The sequence below is a fragment of the Stegostoma tigrinum genome, chromosome 4 (assembly GCF_030684315.1).
Source record: "Stegostoma tigrinum isolate sSteTig4 chromosome 4, sSteTig4.hap1, whole genome shotgun sequence".
Lineage (NCBI taxonomy): Eukaryota > Metazoa > Chordata > Chondrichthyes > Orectolobiformes > Stegostomatidae > Stegostoma > Stegostoma tigrinum.
This window is the reverse complement of record NC_081357.1, coordinates 110,802,354-110,814,542: the sequence shown is the minus strand read 5'-3', so window position 1 is coordinate 110,814,542 and position 12,189 is coordinate 110,802,354. Positions and strand designations below refer to the sequence as shown.

The following is a 12,189-nucleotide window of genomic DNA, read 5'->3' as shown; positions in this document are numbered from 1 at the left end:
GGCAAACAGAAAATTAGCACAAAGAAACGTAAAGAGCAGTTTAGAGTTTAAAAAAATCATGTCTGAGATTGATGGGTCTGCTAACTGATAAGTTTCTCAGTATCAAATACAGCCCATTGCTTATATATCTTGGGGAAGAAGAAATGATCTTAGAACTTGAATTGCATTTGTGACATGCCTTGGCAGGAATGCAAGAGAAGTTCTGGTGCACCAATGTGAATGCATAACAGAAATGGATTGAAATGGACAATGAATATTTCTATGGCAGCACATACTTGCATTTTTCATCATTGAATAGAATGCCCCAAGGCAAAGCAAAGCTCAGTGCATCAGTGTGGATGCTAATACCTTACTGAAGAATGATGTTCTGGTAAGTATTGGTTTATTTTACTGTCTTGAAAAATTAATTTCACTTTTTTAAACTCCTCCTGCTGTATGTCTTTACCTTAATTTCCTTCCAAAGGTGCGTGGCTGACCCCCAGGCCGTTGCCAATTCCATTCTAGAGTCATAACTGTGTGAAATGTCACTTCATTAACAGATTTCCATGTCTGGAAACAACTTTGACTGACAGGGAGCAGTTAGGCACAGATCAGATCAAATAAGGCCATAGGACTAGTTAGGTCAACTGGAGGTGAATCAGTTCTGTTGGGAGTCATGGTCTTTGCAATGGGAGGTGATAAGAAGCCAAATGGGGAGAGCAGTGCTTCTGGTGAGGTGAGGGGATGGAAGATACTGGCCTACAACAAGAGGTTGAACCAAGAAATTTTGGATAGGTGAGGAGTAGAATAGACAGAAACAGCAAAAAACATCAAAGTGCGGAGCTGAAGGAACACAGCAGGCCAGGCAGCATCAGCAGAACAGGAAAGCTGACGTTTCAGGTCAGGACCCTTCGTCAGAAGCTGTGTTATTCCATCTCCACACTTTGTTATCTCTGACTTCAGCATCTGCCGTTCTTGCAATCTCAGTAAAAAAAAGTCATGTGGGATCCTCATACGAGGTTGGCCAGGTGGGCATTCCTGGATCAAAAGCTGAGTCAAAAGCCACTTGCTTCCCATTTCAGCAGTTCCTCAGTTAGGTTTAACAAGCAGGTTCCAGAGTCTCAGGCAGCCAAGTTATCCAGCATTCATTTTCAACAGATGAATTGAGCTGACACTCACTAAAACCTGAAGTGACTACCTGCCTTCTGTGAGCAGCCTGGCTGTCTGCCAACCCAGTTCCATGTCTGATAAAACTGGAATGGGTGGGTTAAGGTATATTTGAATCAGGATCCGGAATATTATTAACTTTCACTCAATCCAAACCTATCTGAGAGTCAGTCATTAATTTATTGGTGCTCTTGCAGTGTCAAATGAGAATCCCACTTCACCCTTTTTACTGGGGATAATAAAGTGTGAAGCTGGATGAACACAGCAGGCCAAGCAGCATCTCAGGAGCACAAAAGCTGACGTTTTGGGCCTAGACCCTTTTTACTGTTTCTGTCCACTCCACACCATTCAAGGTCTCTCAATTCACCCTCTTCCTAGGCCTGTGCTTTCCATTTGTCAACTCCCCAGGAGCTTTCCATTCTGTCACCTCTCCACAATTGGCCTCTGAACACCTCCCATTGCCAACAGTAATGACCCCAACAGAATTGATTCAGTTCCAGTTGGCCTATAGGCCTAACCAGTCCAATGACCTTGTTCGATCTGATTCCAGCACAACTGTTCCCTGTCATGAAAGGTTGTTTTCAGACAGGGAATTTGTCAGTGATGTTACATGTTCCACAGTTAAGTTTCCACAGACTTCACACTAAGCTGACCTTTGGGTTTTCTGTGCTATACTGCCCACCTCCTCCCTTAAGGAAATAAATTGAATTCCATCAGCGCCTTCATGGCTCCCTCGCCACTTCCCTCACTCCCACACTATGGAGAAATATGTGCCTTCAACTTAACATCCCTTATTGGTCAGGAATTCACATTTTATTGTTCCTGTGTCCAAACATTTTATTATACTGCACTGTTTCTTGTGGCTAATGTGTCATTCTATTTTATTTCTTCCTGTTTTGACTCTTGTCCCAGGTTTGATCAGTCACTTCAACACATAATCAAACTGGGACTCTGCTGTACTTGATAGCCAAATGCTACATCACAGAGTGTGCAATGTCATTGACTAATCTCTTTTTTAAAAAATAAGATCATGTGAAATGCAAATATATTAGCACAGACTTTTTAAAATGTGTCTCTTTGCTTAGACAACTGGAGCATTCAAGTGATAGATTTGTGTTCAGTAAGACTACCGAGAGATATGGAGTTGAAGTGCAGGTCAGCCAGAACGTAATTGAATCTAAGAGCAGACCCAAGGGGCTGAATGGCCTACTTCTGTTCCTAATGTGCCAATATTATTTGGGTACTTGGGGTCATGTACCATCTGTAACAACTGGAACAATCAAAGTTCTTGCTCCCAAGCCTTTGCTGATGTCACATTTTGTTCTAGTGCCAGGTAATGTGTAAGAATGAGCCAGCCATTGGTCAGCCTTCAATTTTTTTCCCAGTTTCTGGCTCTAACTTTGCAGTACTGACTTAAAAGAGCCAACTTTGTTGTCATAATCCTGTTGGCAGGCATAGAGAGGTAGCAAGACCAAAATCACTCTGCAGTGCTGAGATCCCCATTCCATTCCCACTGCTGTCTGCTGCAGTCTGATTTTGAAGCAGGCTGGGGAAACAAGAACCCAGTGATCTCACTGTAACTAGGCGGGAACATCAATTGTCCATGAGCTGTTGTAATTTCAGCATTCCAATGGGCAATAAACATTTTGCGCAAACTCAAACTGAGGTGTAACTGGATTTTTTTTTCATTCATTTGTGGGATGTGGGTATCACTGGCTGTGCTGCATTTATTGGCAGTTCCTAATTGTCGTTGAGAAGGTGGTGATGAGCTGCCTTCTTGAACTGCTGAGGTGCTGGCCCTTCTGTACCTCCCCTCCACCTGATTGGTGGGCTGCTCTCACCAGTGTACAGGGGCCATACCAAAATTAACTCCAATAGGCCTAACATTAGAATGTTTTTAACATATCCTCTTGTGGGATATGGGCATCTCTGGCATTGTCAGTATTTATTGTCAATCCCTAACTGCCTTTGAGAAGGTGATGGTGAGCTGTCTTCTTGAACTATCGCAGTCCATTTGCTACAAGTTGAGCCACAATACCATTGGAGAGGAAATTCCTGCATTTTTACCTAGTGACACTGAAGAAGTGGTGATATATTTCCAAGCCAGGTGAGTGCCTTGAAGGTGAACTGCAGGCTATGGTGTTCCACAGACCTCATAGAGGTATACAGCATGGAAACAGACCCTTCGGTCCAACCAGACCGTGTCAACCATAATCCCAGACAAACTAGTCCCATCTGCCATGGTTCATAACTCTCCAAACATTTCTTATTCATGTACTTATCCAAAAAGCTTTTAAATATTGTAACTGTACCCACATCAGCACTTTCTCTGGAAGTTCATTCTATTGTTACCCTTGTGCTATGAGATGGAGTAGCTTTGAATGTGCTGTTTTAGGAGCTTTGGTGGATTTCTGTAGTGCACCTTGTTGATAGTTCACTCTGCCACTACTGAGCATTGGTGGTAGAGTGATTGAATGTTTATGGATTTGGTATGCTTTGTCCTGGAAGGTGTCAAGCTACTGGTGTCAAGGACATAAATGCAGAGGGGGAAGCAGTAAGAAAAAGTGACATTGACCACTCTGAAATACGTCTGCTACAGACTAATATAACGTATGCTGCATTGGTACTGCAATATTCAGTTCTACTATGGCATTAAAACATGGACATTTGAAATAGGAGCAAAAGTAGGCCATTCATCCCTCAAATCATTCAACAAGTTCATGGCTGATCTGTGTTTAGTTTCATTCCACTTTCACACCTACTTCAGATAACTTCTGATTCCTTTACCTGTTAAGAATCTATCTACCACTGCCTTCAAAATATTCATTGGCCCCATCTCCAGCTTCTTCTGAAACAGGGAGTTCCAAAGTTGCACAACCCTAGAAACAGATAAAAAAAATCTCCTCATCTTTGTCCTGAAAGGATAACTCTTCATTTTAAACTAGATTTTCCCCAGTTCTGTAAAGTAAATTAAACATGCATTGCATTATTAATACTAAAACGAGATGCTATTACAAGATAACATTTGAGAAACTGAAATTTTAGAATGTTGCTCAAAAATAAGAAATCTCCTTTGAAAAAGGAAGTCATAGAAATATTTGAGTCTTCAGGCACTTGTTATTCCTTGTTTGGATATCCAAACTTCAATTGGAGGAATCGCTGATATGATCAGTAGAGCAGAACCTCTCACTTTTGTGCTTCTATCTCATTTGCATTAATTAGCAGCGACATGATGGATTGAGGGAGATGTGTTCTGACTGGTTGAGAAAGACAGTAAACATCTACAAGTTAAGGTAATTAAAAATGCTGACTCTAAAGGTTCATTTGAAAGGTTAGTGGTTCATTTCATTGGTGTTCATTACAGTGAAAGAATATCAATTTTCTCATCCGAGTTCCCTAGTTCAGGAGAATCTTCTGCCTTTCCTGACAATTCCATACTGAAAGAGAAATGATAGAAGCTGAACTCAAGGTCATGGACTTTGAAGCACAGCTTTAGCTGCTCTAGTGCTAACCACGAATGGACACAAAGAGATTGAAACAAAGAAAATTGTAACACACTTTGGGAATGGGAAAGTTTGGCTATTTCCCAGGTACCATATGCACAATTGATTCATATTTTTTGAGTATTGTATATAGTCAAATAATAGTCAATTTTGTCAGAGAGTTGAGCCCCAATCTTTAACGCTCAAATCCTTAATGTTTCATGTGTTGCATGTTACACCCCCCAGCTTTTGGCTCCAATAAATCCTTCATTTATCATATCCCTTGTGCTAGTTTTGGGAGGAGGAAGAATCTAATGAGAATTTGTCACAATTGCTCTTTTCTCATTTAAACATCAGAAATACCGGTAGATAGCCTGGGACATCTGTTCCCTGCCATGCACCATGCCAGCAACCAGCATCAGTGTCATTATTGGCAGCTTGGCTGTTCCAAAGACCTGGTGTGGATTTCAGTCCTGTGAAAGTATCTCTCGAATAAAAGCCAAACCCCCTGTTTTTGTCTAAAGATCTGGTCTCAGATCTCAGTTTTTACAGACATGTCAACTGTAATCCTCTGGGAGTGTTTTTGAATTTGGGCCACAGTAGAAGATCGATAAGAGCAAATTAGCAGCCTGTTTTATAGCATTCTTGACTTCAATGGAAATCAAATCCAAGAGAGAGGCACATCAGGCTGCTGACTGGTGATCACAAAAAATCTCCTCCTTTTAGGTGTTCTCAATGAAGTCCTACCCAAGAGATTCTTCAAATCATTCAGCATTATTGTAATAATATGTTTACTCAAGAATCGAGACATAAGGTCAAATGCAAATGTTTGAGGAAAGAGCAGCCAGAAGAACAATCTGGATTCCTGCGGATGTATGTGTTTATCTGGAATTTTCCTGGGAGTTCTCCTGATATCTCAAAATAATTTAGGGGTAGATGAAACTTTGGAAAAGAAGTTCAGACATCATAGGAATTTTCCCACACTAACCATCAATTATATCTTAGGTGCATTGATATTCAGATCCGTCCGATTTATAGCAGGGACTTTTCAATCTACATGTATCTCCATCTTTTGGGGTCCTAATTCATCTTTAAAATTAAAAAAAAATATTATTTATATTTTTAAATTGGAATTATGATTTCTGCCTCCTTATTTGTGGTTTTGCTTTTTGTTCATTCTCAAATTGTGATCTGCACAGCAGTATCTTCCTGTTCTAATGAAACCGTTGTTAGGTCGGTGTCAATTTGTGAATACATATTTGGAAAATAAAGACTATTCTTTTATTTATTCTATAGCTTCTAATTTACAAAACAAAATTTGGTGAATAAATTAATTACTGCTGAGATGTTGGATACTTTAGTCCCATTAAAAAGTATTACTTTTTAAGTAATAAGTCCTCCCTATGAACTAACATTAAAAAGTATCACAAAGTAGGGCGGACTTGTGATCTCTGCCAGTGTGATTGGTTCATTGACAAAGGTCATTGCTGTTCAATAATGTTTGCCAGAGTGTCCTGAAATCAGGAACTCTGTAATTAATTTGTTGTTGGTGTGCTCATCTTGAATGCTATTCTTTGAAAGAAAATCACAAAAAGAGTTTGCTTTTGGAGTTGTTTCCATTTGGAAGAGAATATTGAGACCTTTGTTAAAGCTGTTCATTTTCACAGTCTACTTCATGGAATACTCCTCTGAGTTTTATCTGAAGTATAAAAGATTCATTGTGAACGATTGTAATTTAAAATGAATACTCATTAGCATACTTACACTTCCTGGTTGCTATATATACTCAATGATGTTATTCTGTGAGAAGTGAGTACATTTCTTCTTTACTCAGTGGTCTGCCTCGTTGTCAATGAGAAGAATTGTTACAAGTGCATTCCCAACATAATGGCCCAGATCTTCCAATCAGTATCGGAATCTGTGGGCAGAATCCTTCCCTCCTGGAAGTGGTGAAGAAGGAAGGAAGGATGGCACAACTAATCTTGGCCGTCTTCCAATGTCAATCAGAGCAATGTTCAGGACAGGAAGATCCATGGCCTTCCTGCTCCACTGTCAATTGATACCATGAGCTGAAACATTAAAGACTACTTAAGGATTTTTTCATGCTGTTGCTATGAATAACTCATTGTTCATGTTGGGCCTGCCTGCATATGGAGGAATAGAAGCAGAAAAAGAGTGTGGGTTGCCAGTTGATGAGGGCATTGAATCAAAGGCACTTAAGTGCCTGATGGAGGGCATGGACAGCGAGCAGGCAGGTGTCTACTGGCAGCAACCCCCTCTGTTATTTCTGTCCGTGAAACACGCTTCGTTAAGCTTGACCATGTGAACACTTCCACTCTATGCCCCCCCATGCCACACATACATCACTTATCTACTCCTGGGTTCTGGGGCTCCAGGCTTGGTCTTCTGGCCTTGGCCTCCAACCCAGTGTTGCCTAGTGCAGGAGCTGCTGACCTCTGATTGGCTAGCAGCTCATGGCAGCTAGGATTACCACTCCTGGGGACCCAACTCCAGAGGTAGCCCCTGTATTGCTCTTGGACTTGCTTGATTAGGAGTAGATCCAGGAGATTTTCTTGGAAGAGGCAGTGTGGACCTCCCATTGTCTTTCTTGTCAACAGAGGGAGGCCAGTTGGCCCATCCTGTCTGCCCCATTACTCCAAATAAGCATTATGACTTGGTACAATTCTCCCGCTGTGAACAAAGTTTGAACTATTTGAAGTCTACTACTCTAACTCAGATGTAGATACTTGTTCAGAAGGTCCTATAAAATGTTGGCAGTGCCCCATAGACGTTAAAACCTTCTGGGCAATAACAGCAGAATCCTTGCATTGGCACTGCAGAGTGGATTATTTTTCATCTCTGGGGTATTACTGGTCTCCAAATCAACCAGAGACTTGAAGATCTGGCCTAGTGTTGTTGATGTTATTCACATTGTGGCATTTTATTTTTGATCCTTTAGTGCTGCACCATTTCACCTTTTTTACAGCTTTCTTCCTGCTTCCAGTAGTCAACACTCCTTTGCTTTTCCTGTAAATGAAAAGTTCATTCGATTTATGCATTATCCAAATTCAAATACTGATTTAAATAATATAGATACTCCATTAAAAAATAGTTTAATCATCTCCAAGATTTTAAGCGTTATTTGAAGTGCCGCTTCGTGATTGTTATTCACAATTACTATTGGTATTTAAACAGAAAATGATGGAAAAACTGAGCTGTCAGTCTGCAATAATGCAGAGAAAAAAAAGCTAATATCTGTGTCACAGTGGTTCAGTGGTTAGCACTGCTGCCACAGAATGACAGGGACCCAGATTTAGTTTCACCCTTGGGTGACTGTGTGGAGTTTGCACATTCTCCCCATGTCTGTGTGGGTTTCCTCCTAGACCTCCAGACACTAGACACTCCCACAGTCCAAAGATGTTCAGGTTAAGTGGATTCAGTTCAGGGTTGGCCATGCTAACTTGCCCATAGTGTCCAGGAATGTGCAGACTAGGTGGATTAGGCATGGGATATGCAGGGTTACAGGGATAGGGTTGGGGAGGGGGAGCGGTGATGTGGGTCTGGGTGCGATGCCCTTTGGCGGGTCGGTGTGGATTTGATGTGCTGAAAGGTCTCCTTGCACACTGCAAGGATTGTATGATTTCAGGTCTAGAACCTTCATCAGAACAGAGGAAAGTTAGAAAAGTAACAAGTTTTGAGCAAATGTCAGGGAGAAGACTGATAGGAAGAAGAAAAAGATTGTGCAGAGGGTAGGGTCAATTAATTGACAAAAGGTTTTTGACAATGGTAAAATTAATAAAACTAAGAGATGTCTAGAGGAGGTGTGAATGGCAAAGTACTTTTCATCAAAGTCAGGGGAACGAGAGAAATTAAAGGAACTTACCTGACAATGAGCTTCACTAGAGTACTGTAGCAGGTTAGGACAGAATAGTCAGCTTTGGAACAAACAACGTTGGTTGCTTAACGTGTGAAAATCATTAAATATTTGTATTGAATACTGGAAAGGACAAATCTTTGGATGACTTAATTACATATTCTGGACAATATAGGCAGTGTAGGATTATTCAGGAAAATGTTTGGATAAAATTGTGACACAGAAGGAAAAGTATTTTGATCTTTGGAACATGAGGTAAATTTTGGGACAAGAGAAGCTTAACAAAAATAGGGCTAAACTGCACTGGCATCAATCTCTTCGTGGAGATGGTAAATAGAATAACTGGGATACACTGAAGCTTGAAGAAGATTGAAGGTAGGAGAGGGAACATTCAAAGGTCAATCATTAAATAGCTTAAAAGTGAACAATTTCAGTATATGCAAAAGTACTGACTGTGGTGCTTCTTATGAATTAAAACAGTTTAAAGGAAGAGGAATAAGACAGGACTTTATGAAAGAGTGGAAATAACTTTCATAACTGAGTGGCATGATGGCAAAGTGATTATCACTGCTGCCTCACAGTGTTGGGGACCTCGGTCCAATTCCTGCCTTGCACGACTGTCTATCTATGTGGAGTTTGCACGTTCTCCCCATGTCTGTGTGCATTTCCACTGAGTGATCTGGGGGGTTCCTCCCACAATCCAAAACTGGGCAGATTAGGTGGATTGGCCATGCTAAATTGCCCATAGTGTCCAGGGATGTGTAGGCTTGGTGGGTTAGCTATGGGAAATGTTGGGTTAAATGGATAGGTTTGGTGGTTAGGTCTGGGGATCTCCTCGGAGGGTTGGTGTTGACTTGATCGCCAAGATGGCCTGTTTCCGCACTGTATGGATTCTGCAATTCTATATATATAATGGCAATGAACATGAATTTAGTACTGTGCACTCTCAGCCTCTGTTCTGTCAGAACTGTAATTGTTCCATCGTCAAGTATAAATAGAGATAGAGAAGTGGGTGGAGGAAAAGGACATACGTAAAGAGTGAATACTGATATGTAAATATAAAGGAGATGGGCCAGGAAGGTCTTCCTAATATGAGAGAATTTATGAAGATAAAGGATATTGTAATATCCAGACGGGAAGACAGCAAAAATCTTTTCTTTAGGTTTGGGGAGTTCAAAGCCAGACAGTGTAATTTTAAGATGAGAGGAGAAAGATTTAAAAGGGACCTGAGGGGACAATGTTTTCACACAGAAGGTGGTTTGTATGTGCAATGAATTTCCAGAGGAAGTGGTAGATGCAGGTATAGTTATAACATTTAAAAGATATTTGGACATGGACATGAATAGAAAGGTTTAGTGGGATATGGGTCAAGTGCAGGCAAATGGGACTAGTTTAGTTTGGGAAACTTGGTTTCAAGTTATGGTTGCATGAGTTAATTTTTCACATCAATGACTTTGTCAAGCATTCATTGAATTAGAGGCAATAATGGTGTGGAAATGAAATTAGCTAAAGGATAGAAATCAGATTATTGTGAAGAGTTAATATGCAGATTGAACGGTGTTGCAGAGTGGCATCTTCAGGTGTCAGTATTGGGACTACTGTTCTTCTTTAGTCTATATTCACAAGTCTTCTGGTTGTCTCCAGGAACAAATTTCACACAGTAAGATCCACAAAAACAAATGAAATATAAAGGCAGATTACAACCTGAGTTGTCAAGGGAGGAATCTTGCCTGGGACTTCCAAAGAGCTACATGTTCTTTTATGTCTTGGAATTTGGTAGGATCTTGGTTCATCTAAATGCTAGCGTCTTGGCAATGCAGAATTCCCGACTGCCGCTAGTGCTGTAAAAAATAAGTAATAGATTTCCTTCAGGGAGAATGTAGGTGGAAGAGAATCTATCCTTGATCTATCACTTTCATTGTAATGTAAGATATCAAATTAATCGCAGGGACTCCTTCCCTGATGGCTTAGCAAGTAACTGCTTATGTGGTGTGGCATTGTGCCATGTAGACCCTAGATGCAGTCTGTGATCTCTACCGAATGTGCAGTTCACAGCTGCAGCAGAGATGGTGGAACAGGAGTTAATATTGCTGCCCCAGTCAAGTAAGGACAAAAATCACAGCAAAAATCATATTTTTGATTGCTATCCAGTGACCCTCTGGTTCTTAGTTTAGGACAAGACCGTGTGCCAAAAGCTAGTGTTTAGGTTTAGGCTCATACGCAAAGGATTCAGACAAAGCCCTCGAAGACTAGATCAATTTGAAACAGCACAGTAAAGTAGAAGACAAAATGTGGAGATTTCTGGAAGTGGATCTTTTAGCTTCAGTAACAAAGGTACCAGTAACCCAAATGTGTTAGGGGAATGGTCAATGAGCAACCTTTTCTAAGGGGTGAAATTAATTTTGTTCAAACAGTCGGCTAATGCAACGCTAATGGAATTAAATGCTGCTTACCTTATGTAACCATTTAGTCATTGCACAGGCTGAAGAACTATAAGCACAAGACAGTTGTATAATTCAGCCTGAATGATTGTGTTTCTGGTTCTGGAATTAGAAATAAACCAGGGAATTACTTTTGTGCAGTGTGGGTGGAGAGAAAGGTGTCACCCAACATCATCAGACTAACAAATAGCTTAAGGAGACCGTATCCATAACATTTCTTCTGGATGGCAATGTAAAATTGCTCAGTATAATGGAAGCTAGTGCAATTGTGAAACAAAGATTTATCCTAGAAATGCAGATGTTTTAATGTGCAAAATGATTAAATCAAACGGAATGATTGTCATGCATCACACAGTTACACAGTTGTAGTTAATTATTCGTTGCTTAATTTTGAAAATGAATTCTATTTATCAATGTTTTATTTCAGTACATAACTTCACACAAGAAAACAAGCATTGTTTTGTACTTTGCTACCAGAAAAATACTTACCTTCCAGTGATTAATATTCAGACAACCAGTGTGAGGTGGTGTAGATCAGCTGGTGACCTTTGACACACAGCAAATGTAAGGCTGCATGTAATGTGCAGATTTCCCCCCTACCTGCTTGCTGTATCTGCTTTGCATAGATGTGGAACTATGCACATAAGGTGCATTAAAAATTTGTAAAATAATTCCTTGCTGATCCTTGCAAGTGATCAAAGCTATTCTAGGAGATCACAGGGACCAAGTGTTACTGATAAAGGCACAGTCATTGAATTGGAATTGATTCCTGCCCCAGTCAAGAGCCATATTTAGAGTTGTTGCTGTTTCTGCGGTATTGCTACTGCTTTCTTTCTTGGTCTCAGGGCTGGAAGGTACTCTTGTTGGAAACTTGGTGTGAGTTTCTGCAGTGTAGCCAGTGGATAGCCCCTAATTTAGCTACATTGCATTGATTGTTTAATAAATGAATATTTAGCTAAATAACAAAAGAATGTGCAAGTGAACTACTCTGTTTGTTGTAGTAACAATACTCATTCAGGTAAAATGAGTATATTCTGCACACTTCTGACTTTAGCAATGCACTGCAGGTGAGGTTTTGCATAGTTAGGCATTGAGCCATTTGTTGCTGAATACCATAATGTTGGTGTGGTTGGTATACGTTAATGTTTGGCCATTGGTGACCTAATTGGTGTAAAGCTGCACGATTCTGGTGCATTTGAATGTCATGAGGAAGTACACGAGCTTTATCTTTGTTAAAATGGCCATT

General features: G+C 40.4%; 1 protein-coding gene across 23 annotated transcripts in view; it reads left to right on the top strand.

Moving 5' to 3' along the window:
- LOC125452749 (myelin transcription factor 1-like protein) overlaps positions 1–12,189 on the top strand; it is a 402,372-nt gene that overhangs the window by 96,891 nt on the left and 293,292 nt on the right. For 13 of the 23 annotated variants that reach the window (XM_059645600.1, XM_048531538.2, XM_048531535.2 and 10 more), the window contains one exon: positions 187–370. The exons of 8 other annotated variants lie outside the window; for them this stretch is intronic. The gene's annotated coding sequence lies outside the window, so the exon portion shown is untranslated. Of the gene's footprint in view, positions 1–186; positions 371–4,368; positions 4,440–12,189 lie in introns of all 23 variants that reach the window. 2 more of the 23 variants (XM_048531540.2, XM_048531536.2) reach the window with 1 other exon arrangement.